The sequence below is a fragment of the Festucalex cinctus genome, chromosome 13 (assembly GCF_051991245.1).
Source record: "Festucalex cinctus isolate MCC-2025b chromosome 13, RoL_Fcin_1.0, whole genome shotgun sequence".
Taxonomy (NCBI): domain Eukaryota; kingdom Metazoa; phylum Chordata; class Actinopteri; order Syngnathiformes; family Syngnathidae; genus Festucalex; species Festucalex cinctus.
The window spans coordinates 27,138,070-27,153,021 of record NC_135423.1 but is presented as its reverse complement, the minus strand read 5'-3'; the positions used below and the strand labels follow the sequence as shown (position 1 = coordinate 27,153,021).

Sequence of the window (14,952 nt, the reverse complement as noted above, 5' to 3'; positions counted from 1 at the left end):
ACAATTATGTTGTTATATTTTCATGCTGTTTAAAGAGCAAGAATAAAAGAATCCGCTTGTCCATGGTTCCGGATGACGTAATTCACATACATAAAAAGGATCGTGACCGGAACACATTCTCTTTTACCCTTCTCACGCGGTTCACTCACATCCGTCGCTGGTAGCCTATGATCTTGTTGATCGGGGCTGTGGGTGTGTTCCCCTCCCACCTTGGCTGCGACGGCTCAGTGTATTTTCTGCTTTTTGAGTTGTATGGATAGACTGGAGCTCTCCTGCCAACGTTTACAGGATATTACCACCTTCACCACCTCATTGATGTGTACAGTAAAGTCAATTTCGGGGTGCGTATGATTTAAGTCAGCAACTATTGCAACAGTTGTTTTGACTTGCTTTGTATAGACCCCTTCAAAGTTTGTAAACAATGTGATGCAATTTAAAGGGTGGGGCTTAGCTGGAGGCATGTGGCATGTGGTTCTAACACCGGTCAGCATATTTTCACAGAAAGTTCACGTCGGAAAGGATGCGGAAAACGGCTATCTGAGTTAATATGTGAGTAAACTGACTCCCCACGACCGTGAATGTTACTTTAAAAAGTTAACTGACTGATGGGCCGATATTTATTGACCCCTACGCACTCACGCACTGGATAGATGATTTAACGGGACGACCCAACGTGCAATGGCCGTGTGGAGAGAAATTTGTGTCTTTATTTTCAATCAAACAAAAAAGGAATTTGCAATCAAAAAAAAATTTCAATCAAACAAAAAGGGGATTTGCAATCAAAAAAAAAATTCAATCAAACAAAAAGGGGATTTGCAACCTCAAATAAATTTTAATCAAACAAAAAAGGGTTTTTATATAAAATAAAAATTTGCAAACAAAAAAAAACATTTCAAACATGGATTTGTATTTTAATAAAATCTTTTGCAAGTATTTTTTTCGTTTTGTTTGCGAATCTGTTTTTTGGTTGCGAATCTGTTTTTTGGTTGCGGATCTGTTTTTTGATTGAAACCTGTTTTTTGGTTGCGAATCTTTTTCTGTGTTGTGTGGGCGGGGTCCTCCGTTCAACCGATGATAGAAGCCTTGTCATTGGTCAGCTTGGAAGCCGCTGCGACAACTTTCATTGGTCAGATAGGAATGGGGGTGTGACAATGTTCGTCTGACTATTTCCTGGTTCATTTTGTCCAGTCGCCGCCAGCATCGAGGTAAATATGACACCCCCCCCCACTTCTAGTTTTCCGTTTTGTTTATCTGACATTTATCTAAAAGCAACCCTTGATCTATCGTTTATCCGGTGATTTGTTCTAACCATTACAATTAACGTAATCACTCACTCAGCATTGCTTAGCCATGTTAGCTAGCTAGGTAACTGATGGTCCGATACATGAGTCAGTCATGAAGCTATGTTGTTGGCAGTCAAAACACAAATATACGGCTAATTTGGGATAGCTGTTAGGATGAAGTTTTTTTTTTTTTTTTTTATACTCATAAAGAAACCTTTGCATTTGTTTCACATACAGGCAGGGCTGGGAATCGAATTTATTTACACTAGCTGCTTCCCCTAAATCTTGGATTAAATTCGTGATAATTCTGTGATTATTATTTATTGGTCCTGGTTGTTTACTGTACGAGTCAGGTTGAAAAAGAGGGGGAACTCATGCACCGTCAAAGCGGTGACACTGCTACTACTAGGATCAAGGCCACGTAACCGTTTGATTTTGGTTAGTCTAGTCATGAATCGTGATGTTTTGTTGGTACGAGAAACGGCCCAAATAAACGGCCTGCTGAGATAGCTGTTATTATGCTTATTCATGATTATTTTTATTACATTACATCATTACATTAATAAAATGCTAATTATTAATCACTTATGAGAAGTTCTGGTCATTGAAATAAGTAGCCTCTGCTACATTTATTATGTCTTGGGTGTTTGAAATACAGAGGAAGTGACAGATTACGTAATATAAATACATTTAGTTCCTGTGATTGTTTCATTGTAGTTTTCCTGTTTCAATAATGTTCAAAACATGTGTCAAACATAACTTTGTCCGATTTTTTTTTTTACATGTTTGGTACTTAATTCAAGCACACTTTTCTTTACTTTTTAGATGCAGAAGATGAAGTTGGTGGTTGGTCACCTCTCTTCATGAGGTGATGCTGTGGATAACTGAGCAGGGCCACAAGCACCTGCTTATGTCAGACAGAGAGCAATTTAAAATATCAATAAACTTTGACCACAATTGTGAGGTACAAATGCCAGGTCACACATTATGTTACCCCCTGCACAAACACCATTACATTTCCAACTGCTCATATGAGTGATTACCATTCCTTTAAATCACATCTACTGACTGCTATCACCTTTGATGCCAGATTTGACACAGTGTAATTGAAAGGGCAAAAAAAAACAAAAAACACATCCATTTCATTTTTTTTGAGTAATTACAGGCTGTTCCTACCAAAATGTTTGTTTTAAGTTTAACAGTTCATTTTCTGAGCTTTCTTGATTTCTTGTTGGCAGGCCAATCATTTCTTGAGAAAAATGTCTGTATAAAATCTATAAAATGCTGAATAATTGACTGGTTGTTAGTTCATATGCATGCTTTTTTTTATGAAATAAAAGTCAAACTGTTTTACACAGGAATTTATTTTCATTTTTTACATAAATTTAAATGACCCTTTGGGCCGCGAGACACTAGCACTAGAAGCAACATTGAGAGTCTGCAAATAAATGACGGGACCAAAACTCAAGGACTCCTTGTTAGGGCCCGAGCAGCGACTGCTGCGAGGTCCCTATTGTTCCTGAAGGAATTCTTCTTCTTCTTCTTCTTCTTTTTCTTTGTTATTATTCTTTTCCGCAAACAACCACATTTTTGAGGCACTAAACATGAACGAAAACTCACCAAACTTTACACGCAGATCGGGCCTGGCGAAAAATGTGATATTTTAAAGTCGGCATACATGATAACAGAAAAATGGCTCTGTAGCGCCACCTACATAGGTTTAACGGATCCCTGTCCCGCTACGATTGTCCTATGGCTACGAAAATTGTGTGGCACCTGCAGCACATCCAGATGAACAAAAACCTCTTTGATATGTGTACCCTAAAATAGACAGGAAGTGAGGTGTGAGTATTTGAATGTCCAATTTTGGCCCATTTTTGCACATTTACAGGGGTCATACTTTTGCCCGCTTCTCCTACACGGTTAACCCGATTGACTTCAAACTTGGGCTGTACCATCTCAACACCTGGGACAACATCATGGTAAAAAATCTAAAGTTTTTGACATACTATATGACGGTGGCGGGGCATCAAATTTACAGTTTCAAAATTCTTACTTAACAAAGCATTGCCGGTGGTACGTTTAATTGAGAGCCACGGAAATTGGTACACATATGATCTACAAAAAAGCCTGTTGGTGCCATATGCTAAACCTAACAGGAAGTCCGCCAGAGGCGAGGCATCAAATTTTGTGTTTCAAAATTCTTATTTAATGAAGCATTCCCGGCTGTACATTTCACCTAGAGTTACCAACATTTGAAGACATATGTAACAGCCCTCAAGGTACAAAAAACTCTTTTTGAACCATATGCTAAACCGAACAGGAAGTCCGCCATTTTGATTTACTTTGGAACGTGTTGCCATTTTTTGGGCCATTTCATAGGGGTCTTATTTTAACGAACTCCTCCTACAGAGTTTATCCGATCATCTCCAAACTTGGTGTGATTCATCTTAAAATGTTGAAGGCAAGGCAAGTTTATTTGTATAGCACATTTCATACACAAGGCAACTCAATGTGCTTTACACGAGGAAAGACAACACATAAGCATCAAAAAACAATAGTTAACATTCAGAGGAAAAAAATAAATCAATCAAAGTAGGTTACAAAATTTTCAAAAAAAAAAAAAAAAAAAGATGAAAAGTTATTGAAAGCTTTTTATTTCATCGCACGCTGTTGCCGTGGCATGCACAGTTTGCAAGGGAAAAAATTCCCTCTTAATGAAGCATTCCCAGTTGTACGAAGCAGCTAGAGCTACGAAAATTTGGAGACAAATTTAACAGCCCACGATGTACAAAAAAGTCTCTTGGTGCCATGTGCTAAACCCAACAGGAAGTCCCGTAGGGGCCGGTCATCACATTTTGAGGTAAAAAACTCCTCTTTAACGAAGCATTCCCGGTTGTACGTTTCACCTAGCGCTATGATAATTTAGAGGCATACATAAGAGCCCACGATGTACAAAAAAGTCTCTTGGAACCATCTGCTAAACCAAACAGGAAGTCCGCCATTTTGATTTACGTTGAGATTTGTAGCCATTTTTTGTGGCCTTTTTTAGGGGTAATATTTTAACGAACTCCTCCTACAAAATTTATCCGACTGTCTTCAAACTTGGTGTGCTTCATCTTAAGATGTTTAAGATACAAAGTTATCGAAAGTTATTTATTTTGTCGCATGCCGTTTCATGGCGATGCATTGTTTGCCAAGTAAAATGCTGCTTTTTTTTTTTTGGTCTAAACATGTGCAAAAACTCATGAAACTTTACACACACATCAGGCTTGTCATAAGCATGAATATTTTAGAGATTTCTTATTAAATTTGCAATAAATGCTTCAATAGCGCCCTCTAGACATTTTTATGAAGTCTTTCCGATTATATGATTCAGCTAGATGTGTGAATATTGGCAGGCATGCCTAATATATTCAAAAAGTATTCTATATAGCCATGTGCCAATCCATTTTGATTTTATTTTGTTAATTGTGCATCATTTTTGGCCTTTCCATGAAACTTTACAAACACAAAGCATGGCAAAAACGTTTACAATTTAGATGGTTTCCTATTTGACAGTACCCCAACATGCCAGTACCCCGACGTGCAAATACCCCAACGTGGCCCGGGTTGCGAGGGCCCTTTATAGCTGCTCGCAGCTCTAGTTTGGATTGATTTGCCGTAAAGCAACAAGTCTTTCCTCAGGTAAACGACAGTGGATGTCAGGTATAACGATCCCGTGTTCACCGTGATGGTCCAAGGGTAGTGTCTCTTCAGCTTGCTGGATCTGTAATATCAAATACATTTATGAAAGCTACAGTAACTCCAAGAACTTTTACTCATATAAAGTTTTTTCCTCTGGTTATGTACGCTTTTACCAGCAATAAAATTGCACTGGCCTGCTCCTCTTACAGTAAACATGCATCTCGCTATGTCTACATTTTCTACCCCTTGGTCTGCTCGCACTCTAAAAGAAAAAATCTAGTCAGTGTAATTGCAAAAGTACACCTACAACTCAGATTCCCCTTCTGTTTCAATCTGACTCATACAGTAAACAACCAGGACCAATAAATAATAATCACAGAATTATCACGAATTTAATCTCTACTTCAAACATCCAAGATTTAGGGGAAGCAGCTAGTGTAAATAAATTCGATTCCCAGCCCTGCCTGTATGTGAAACAAATGCAAAGGTTTCTTTATGAGTATACAAAAAAAAAAAAAACTTCATCCTAACAGCTATCCCAAATTAGCCGTATATTTGTGTTTTGACTGCCAACAACATAGCTTCATGACTGACTCATGTATCGGACCATCAGTTACCTAGCTAGCTAACATGGCTAAGCAATGCTGAGTGAGTGATTACGTTAATTGTAATGGTTAGAACAAATCACCGGATAAACGATAGATCAAGGGTTGCTTTTAGATAAATGTCAGATAAACAAAACGGAAAACTAGAAGTGGGGGGGGGTGTCATATTTACCTCGATGCTGGTGGCGACTGGACAAAATGAACCAGGAAATAGTCAGACGAACATTGGCACACCCCCATTCCTATCTGACCAATGAAAGTTGTCGCAGCGGCTTCCAAGATGACCAATGACAAGGCTTCTATCATCGGTTGAACGGAGGACCCCGCCCACACAACACAGAAAAAGATTCGCAACCAAAAAACAGGTTTCAATCAAAAAACAGATCCGCAACCAAAAAACAGATTCGCAACCAAAAAACAGATTCGCAAACAAAACGAAAAAAATACTTGCAAAAGATTTTATTAAAATACAAATCCATGTTTGAAATGTTTTTTTTTGTTTGCAAATTTTTATTTTATATAAAAACCCTTTTTTGTTTGATTAAAATTTATTTGAGGTTGCAAATCCCCTTTTTGTTTGATTGAATTTTTTTTTTGATTGCAAATCCCCTTTTTGTTTGATTGAAATTTTTTTTTGATTGCAAATTCCTTTTTTGTTTGATTGAAAATAAAGACACAAATTTCTCTCCATATGGCCGGACATTTAAATCTACCTTATAGAAAAACTGAGCGTTTATACTAATGATAAACTGAAGGCCTATAAATCATTACATGTCTACAACTAACTACATCTTGAACGGACATGTTCAAAATTTAGAATATAACAACTTGAGCGAGGAGTTTTGTGTCGTGCGGTCGCAAGTGCTGCCAAGTCAAAGACAGGGACAGAAGACGAGGATATACGAGGCATGTACCTCTCCTACAAAAATTTTACAAGAAGTTATCTTGTGGGGGCTTTTGCCTCGACAAAACTGAAACATACAGCGAACGTTTGGTTAGCTAGCGGTTAGCATTCGCGCATGTAGCATGTCAACACGGACTTTTTGTAAGTCCGTGCATGTAAAAAGAATCCCACAAATAATGACTAACTTAAGTAATTTCAATCACAACTAATTCTAGCCCATCATTGTCCAGGCTGAACCTGATAGTTAAATCTTACCTGATATGAAGTGTGCGCTGCAAACACGAGCATTGTTGATGATAGCGTTCAGTCCAGTCCTTTCGCCTAATTGCGTTTAATCACAGCCGTCTGTGATTACTCTGACTGGCAGAGGCTGGGATGCGATAGAATTTCAAGTTTTTGTTTGTCCATGGTTCTGGCAACCAAAAACACAACAAGACGACATTTTCTACAGACAACCAGCGTTGTTTACTTCTAGCTGCACTTCTTTGCCTCCAGCGGTTGTTTTTGCCTCGAGTAACCACCGTGACGTCATCGTGACGTAGGCCATGAAAGGGTCTACACAACTTGCATGACTTGCATGATGCCGTCTCCATTGCGGCCTCTGGAACTTGTTTCCAGGACTCTGAGGAGGGGGGTGATGCAGCACCTTCGGAAGGGGACTCTTTCTACTGCCCTGACTTTTGCTCCTTCTTAGCAGATTTCAGCTAGAGAGGAATTGGTGCGGAAGGTGGGAGGGGATACAATTTTTTTACGGGAGTACTTTGGCACAAAGCTGTGAGCACAGTGTAAGAAAAAAAGTTCCATATGACACTTAATTGGTGCGTCATGCTTCTCAACAAGGAGTCCATCCAATCCATCTTAGTGTGCCCTCTCACAAACACGCAGAAAGAGGCGTTTTACACATATTGGTTGTCAGACAGGCGGCCATGTGTGTATGTGTACCTGTCTTTAAAACAGAGTTAACGGGCTGTCTCGTATTTATTTGTTTAAGTACCGGTACTAAAAAAAAAAAAAAAAAAAAAAAATGATGACGAGCCATTTTTGGCACCAAAAGCTCGAGGTACAGTACTGGTACCAGTACTGGTACCAACACTAATGGCTAATGTGGAGTATTATATGGCTCCGTTGAGGAAGCCCTGAGAGAGGATGCCCTGAATACTCAGTGGCACTTGACGGACAATGATAACTAAGTCGTATAACACAGTAGCGGTCGTAGCACGCCTGGCCAATGCCCAGGCTCATCTCCTGCTTGCTCTCTCTGCTGCTTTGACAGACAACAAAGTGGAGGAGGCGTCATCGTTTTGTAACATGGCTTTGAATGCTCTATCCCTCCTTTCTAGAGAGCATGGCCGTTGTATGTTTTTGCTCATCCAGGCATGCCGACAGGTCTGATTGGCTCAGTCTCCCTTGCGAGAGCCCTCCCGGAAGGAACTGCGTCGCCTCCCGGTGATTCCGGGCCAGCTTCTCAGCTCGGCCTCAACAGGAGGACTTTCAACAAACAGTACGTGCCAAAGACACAAAGCAGAATTTTGCTAGGCTTACCAGGCCACAACCTTACGGCCTACGGGGGAGCTGGTGCTCGTCGGCCTTCACGAAGGCATGTTATGGATGTCCGTGAAGCCCGTCCCTCTGGTCGGGCACAACCCGTTCAGCCCCGAGCTACACGCACTGCATATTGCCCCTCCCGGATCCCTAAATCTGGGAAGGATTGAGCCCAAGGGGCCGGCAGTAGGTTATTTTTCCTGTGGGCTGCTCAATTAATGGGCTGCCCTCGCTTCAGACCCATGGGTGCTTTCGACCTTGGCTCATGGGTACAAGATTCAATTCTGACCCCCTCTCTCCACCCAGGTCGGAGAGATAGTCATCAACGACCTGGTGAGGGCACTAGCTCTACTTGTAGATCAGGAGCTGGGAACCCTCCTAGCTAAGTCCGCTATCGAAGCAGTGGATCCTTTGGCTCACTCGGCGGGATTCTACTCCCCCTACTTCCTCATTCCAAAAAAGACAGGCGGATTCCGTCATATCCTGGATCTAAGAGGACGCAACATTTTCTCAAGGTGTTACCTTTCTGCATGCTGACTACATTGGCCGTGTTGAGGACAATCGGCCGAGGAGAACCTCAATCGAGCTGAAGGACGCTTACGTCCACGTCCCTATTGCCCATCAGCAGAGGAAGTTTCTCCGCTTTGCCTACAAAGTGTACTCCCAGTTGGTCTGTCACTCTCTTCCTGAGTTCACATGGGTGGTGAAGGCGGCCCTTGCACCCCTGCAGTCAGGTGGCATGAAGGTGCGCCCTTAACTGGATGACTGGCTAATAATACGTGCACCATCCAGAGCTCAGGCACTCCGAGACACGTCTGTGCTTCTACATCACATGTCAAGACTCGGCATCAAGGCCAATCTGGAGAAATCCTCTCTCGCTCCTTCTCAGTGGCCTCTGTTGATCGGAATGTCGTTAGACACCACCAGCATGACTATCCCCACAGAGGGTGGATGATGTACTACTACGCTTTGTCTCCCTCATCCATGCCAATGGGATGTCCTGTTTCTGCATTTGCTGGGCAAATTGATGTCCCTGACGGCCCTTGTGCCACTGGGGTGGTACCAGCACGTTGCGAAGTGATCACCACCACTGCCAGCTTGAGTGGTTGGGGCGCAGTTTGGCAACACAGGAATGCTCAGGCTCAGTGTGTGCCAACAGCCGGATGGATCCCATGACGTGCCCTATTCCTGTGGTTTTGGAGTTCCTTCAATCTGTTTTTGATAAGGGGCGTTCTTCTTCTACGATCAAGGTTTACCTGGCGGCGATTTCGGTCTGCCATGTTACAATTAATGACAAGTCTGTGGGTTGCCATAGTGTAACCCGGATAGGAATAGCACCTACTATTAAGTAACTCGTATTAGCTTTTCCTCATTAAGATGATTTTTTATTGGCTTTACTTTTTTGTGTGTATTATTAGTCCCCTTGACGTCACTTGCATCACTTTTTCTGTGTCGTGATTACGTGATACAGCTTGGCTCGTACATAATGACATGGTCATGTGATATAGTGCGGGCAGCTTAAAAGCAAAAGTAATGGGCCGCCGGTTGAGGTGAGAACTGAGTGGCGTACAATTAGAAAGCCGGACGTGAACCTCAAACTAATTTAAACTGTAGGAGCCGACTAATCGCGCGCCAAGCGCTGAGTGAGCAGCACAGAGCCTAGAGTCAAACGCAACGCTGAGCGAGTGACACGAGTGAAGTACATGAATAAGCTTCAACTGGTGTGTGCTAACGAAGTTTAGCTTTCTTATTTCTAGCTTATACAGACTAGTTTTCTTATTCGTTTTAATGGACTAGCTTATGGGAGCTGTGGTTAATAATGCAATGTATTTCGAATATGTTACATTAATGAGAACGTGATTATTGTGAATTATGTAAAAATTGGAAAGCAACTGTAGCACTTTAGTAGTTGAAGTACTTTAAATTTGGACAAGTCCTTTCGCAATTTAAGTATTTTAGATTGGTTTTTTTTGTTAGTTTTTTGGTATACATCCATTGATCCATCCATCCATCCATCCATCCATCCATTTTCTTGACCGCTTATTCCTCACAAGGATCTCGGGGGGTGTTGGAGCCTATCTCAGCTGGCTTTGGGCAGTAGGCGGGGTACACCCTAGACTGGTTGCCAGCCAATGGCAAGGCCCACAGAGACGAACAACCATCCACACTCACAAGCACACCTAGGGACAATTCGCCCAATTAACCTGCTATGCATGTCTTTGGAATGTAGGAGGAGACCGGAGTGCCCGGAGAAGACCCACGCAGGCACGGGGAAAACATGAAAACTCCACCCAGGAAGGCTGGAGCCTGGACTCGAACCAGAGTCCTCAGAACTGGGAGGCGGACGTGCTAACCAGTCACCCACCGTGCCGCCCTCCATTGATCCAATACACTTTAATGTTGTCCAGTGGATTACTCAGACTGTTATGCACTTTATATGTGGGTGTTTGTTTGGGTATTAACTCTTTCAATCCCACGCATTTTCTGACAAGGTAACTCCAGAATCCCACCAGATTTCGCATATTTTCACCCATTTTCAATGCTTATTAGAATATTGTGTGCTATGACTAAATAGACATGGTGGGTGTCGTTTGAAAGATTGGGGTCTCCTCTTTCATTAGAAAAAAAAGTATGATTCTACCTTATTCTGTTCTTTAGTTATCATCATTTGAAAATGGCTTGATTTGACATAATTCAAGAATCTCGGGCAAAATAAGGAGAAATGAAGCTTTTTGTGAAATGATGCATTTTCTGCAAAACAGTGACTTTTACAGTAATATTTTTTGGTTTAGTGACAACTCAAATATCTCAACAGTCCTTGCCTTCCATAAAACATGAAAAAAAAAAATGAAAATGTGTTTTTGATAGCAAAATAAGGGTTTATTTACATATCTGATAGCGTGTGTAAACAGCAATATTTTCACATTTCACAAACTATTTACAAAATGTTGATTATTTACAGGAATGTTTGTGCATGTGTGTGGGTGTGCGTGTGCGTGCTCATTGTGTGCGTGCTCGTGCGTGTGCGTGCGTGCTCGTGCGTGTGCGCTATTTACGTACAATAGGTCGCTTGCACACCGTAATGCATCATGGGAGTTTTTCCTTCGGGCGCCATATTGGGTGTCCGCCGGTTCACAAGGTACACTCGCGAGTTACACGGTAGAGCTTATCAACCTGATGTAATTTTCGCAGTATTTTCACGATTTACCGGAAGATCAAAAACAACGATACAGGCAGAAGGTGTCTGTGTGGCGGGATTGATCCTAATTACGTCCTGACCAAGGGTGATTTTTTTTTTGACGGAGAACGCTTGCTGGCCAAATGTGACATCTCTGGACATTTTTCACTACCTCGTGTTGACAACATGCTCCATAACACGCCAACAAATCCCCGGAGGCTTACAATTATTTTGTAAGCGGGTGGATACAGAGTGTAAACTTTAACATCGCATCAGAAGAAACGGTTGCTGTTGCACGTAAGTAAACCACATGGTGTTGGTAATTCTGCACACAAAGATGTTGATTTGTTCTCAGGCTTCCTGTTATCATTGTGTTTACATGCACAGCTGGCTTTACCTGATGTGGTTTTTCTAATAATTTTATTAACAGGCAAATATGGCAGAGCGTATAAGAATAAAAAGTAACTGCACAGCCTCCCCGTGGCTTAATTAAATTTAATGCTACCCTTTCACTAGTTACATGTTACTTAATCAACTTATTCTAAATGGTTAAGGTTAACCACTCTCAGAGGACGTATTTTTAGTTTCAGTTTCCAGTACAATAAAACGTGTTCATGGTAACTACTGAGCATACTGACAGCTTTTCTTATGATCTCACGGTTAAGGAGGCTGTCACAACACCCAATTTCTGTCTGGTGCCAGATGGCAACAATTCCCATCACTTGTCACGACAACACCAATAGTATTACCAGGTATGTATGGCTTTACTTTTTGTAGTTTCTTATTTAATTCTATGTTTCATATTTTCATTACAATGTTTGTAATATTTTCAGATTCAGGCACAGATGAGTTTAACTGGACGGACTTCTGCGACTTTGTGGTGTGGACAAAGTGTGATTGAGCGAGTCCACCCAGATCGCTCGTTTTGGCCAGTTGGAAAAGCCAGAGTTTTTTTTTCCCAAAATCCCCTCCTTACCTGAACTGCTCGGGAGAGCATTTACTAGATCAGCAGTGGACTTCCAGTGTTCCTGCTCAGCCGCTGTCACCTACCACTTGCTCATGTACTTCAAAGATGCGGAATAAAGTAGTTTTTTGTGCTGCAGCAGATTGTAAAATCAAATGATATCACTTGAAGTGTGCCAATCTAGACTGCCAAAAGGACAGTGGTTTTGTGACAAGTGTGAAACAAGGATTATTGGGAAAACTGTAACACAGTACTGGTACTTGTCTTTCATTAAACAAATTTAAAAGAGAGCAACTTTTTCCTCTGTACATAGCATAATGAAAGTCATTGCGTACCCCATCAACATTACATCATACCGTCATCTCAGGATGGTAGGCAGTGGCACCTGTGCTAAAATAAACTACATTAATTAACAGTTCAATTTTTAACCCTGAAATTACATCTAATCATTATTCACTTCATTTTTTGTGCTTTTAGAAATAATAGAGATTTATGCCATTACTTTAAGAGGGACCATATTGCACATTGAGTCAAATCCTGTCATTTGTATTATGTATAGCTTTGTAAACAAACCCAACAATAGAATTTGTATAATCACTGCCTTTATTAGCGCCAAACAAACAGTCACATGTTGTCCTCCTCCAATGCTTTGATGCTCGCCTTCGTTTCCATCATGTCATTGGCAATCAAGTCGGTGTGGCATGAGATCCCTAAAGAAAAAAATAAAGAAAAAATCACAAAAAAATACGGTACCAGTAATAGGTTTAATATAGTAAAGTAGTATAGTTTTTTTGTCAGTGTAAAAGAAATGTACACATTTTGTTGCATTTTTTAATGTATGAACATTGCTACAGGCAAATACTTATTTCTATAAACACTTCCAAATGTCTCTAAAATATAAGGTGCGTGTACACACACAAACAAACACATACATTCACTCATGCATACAATATATCATGTAATGAATTCTGAGTGGCATACCAGAGTCAATGATGTCAGCAGTACTTGAGGGTACAGGTTACCGGAGCCATCTGGCTGCATAACTGCAACAATCTCTGCCACTTCGAGTCGTCTTTTCTTTGCTTGTCTCTCCTGTGCACGTTCATATCTTGGCACCGACTGGGCTGAGACATAGATGTTGTAACTTGGGACCCAACTTTAATGTTGGAGCACAGTCGGGATGATTGGACAGAAAAACGGGCGCAGGGCGACCTGTTAACATAAACAAATATATAAACAAATAAAATATGGAAAGACTGGTTATTTTACCGCAGTAGGGTGGCCGTGAATAAGTTCTTTAGCATGATGTGTAGGCTACTGGGGGTCTGTTTTCTTGCATCACCCCCGGGGGTCTGTTTTCTTGCATCAGCCCCTTCTGTCTCTTTTTTTTCCAAGTTTACATTTTGCCACCAAAAAACATGTTATCGGCATTAAAAGCCCAAGACTAATCAATCCAATTTCAGCAGTAAACACTTTGCACTGGCACTACTTGGGTGAAAATGTTCGATGTTAGCTTTCGGCTAACGTCCGCTAGCCAGCTTGTACTACCGAACTTGCTTGCTCATGAATCCAAAACATAAGCAACTTGCCCATATATGGGCGGTCGAAACGTTATTAATCCTCATGCATTAAATAAAGATAAACAAGCTTACCGCTCACAAAGTGATCGCTGCACACACTAGCCCAAAGTAACGACTTCCCTCCGGAGTCCGCACTCCTCTGTCTCCAGGCCCTGGTTCCTAATTATTTTCGGAATTCGGAAAAAAGACCGACCATTTTCCCCCTTGGCTTTGTTCGAACAGCCAACGATGCAGCAACAATGTACCATTTTAAACGCAGAAAACAAACGTGATAGATACGTGTTAGACCGAATCGCTACGTAAATGGAGGCCACCCAGCATGGCGACTACGAGAAATCCGAGGCGGAAGTGACGACATGTGCAAGCGACCTATACAGGGAAATAGCTCCATTTTCACATTTGATAAACTATTTACAAATTTGGGGTTATTTACAAAATATGCATGCATGAATGGGTGCATGGGTTTTGTTTTGAAACCCAATAGTGTCTTTTGTGTGATCGCGTGTGAAGCTTTCTTCTGCGTTCAGGGGGACACTGCAAGATGTTCACACGCTTGTGCCTCTGCCAGTGTAGTACCTGCTTCTGTAAATTACAGAAAATACTGTGATCAAGATGTAATTTTTATTATTGTTGCAAGGTATTGTGATTTTTTTTACCTCTCGGTCGCACTGCGTGTGACTGCGAAGGGGCCATTTGTGTACGCTGCCCCAACTGTAATCGAATGTTGTGCAACATGCGTTAGTTAGTACGAGGTTACAGACATTGCACATACAGTATACAGAAGCATGTCTGTGAATATTCTCATCCATCCAAGTCATTTCATCCCTGTCACATTCAATATACTGAACTAGTACAATTGTGATCACTCGATTTACAGAATGCTAAACGTTAGCTTACCTCCGGGGCTTCCAGGAGCTTTCGGGGATAAATCGCTGCTGCTGCTACCTTTGCCACACTTGAATTGATCTGTTCAACTGGTGAAGGCGGCTCGAATTCGCCAAATTCGTCACGGATTCCTCGTCAGATGACGTGGACTGGTCAGAGATACGACGATGCAAACTTTCACTCCGTGTCTCAGAGAACGCCGGAGGCGGTGGCTTCTGAAGTGGGCGCCCGTGACGTTTTTGTCGCTTTTCACACACTCTTATGCAGAATCCGGCTCCTTGATCTTTCTATTCGTCATCTCTTGACCGATTGTGACAAAGGCTC

The 14,952-nt window shown here is 41.5% G+C and overlaps 1 protein-coding gene and 2 long non-coding RNA genes across 4 annotated transcripts in view; 1 reads left to right on the top strand and 2 right to left on the bottom strand.

Annotated features, from left to right (window-relative positions):
• bcas3 (BCAS3 microtubule associated cell migration factor) overlaps positions 1 to 14,952 on the bottom strand; it is a 1,025,650-nt gene that overhangs the window by 62,746 nt on the left and 947,952 nt on the right. The gene's annotated exons all lie outside the window — the stretch shown is intronic.
• Positions 11,153 to 12,451, top strand: LOC144033352 (uncharacterized). The gene is made up of 3 exons (XR_013287947.1): positions 11,153 to 11,496; positions 11,865 to 11,951; positions 12,033 to 12,451. It is a non-coding gene; the product is annotated as an uncharacterized LOC144033352 (long non-coding RNA).
• Positions 11,684 to 14,310, bottom strand: LOC144033353 (uncharacterized). Its single transcript, XR_013287948.1, has 3 exons — positions 13,816 to 14,310; positions 13,145 to 13,375; positions 11,684 to 12,873 (listed from the first exon to the last, which is right to left on the bottom strand). It is a non-coding gene; the product is annotated as an uncharacterized LOC144033353 (long non-coding RNA).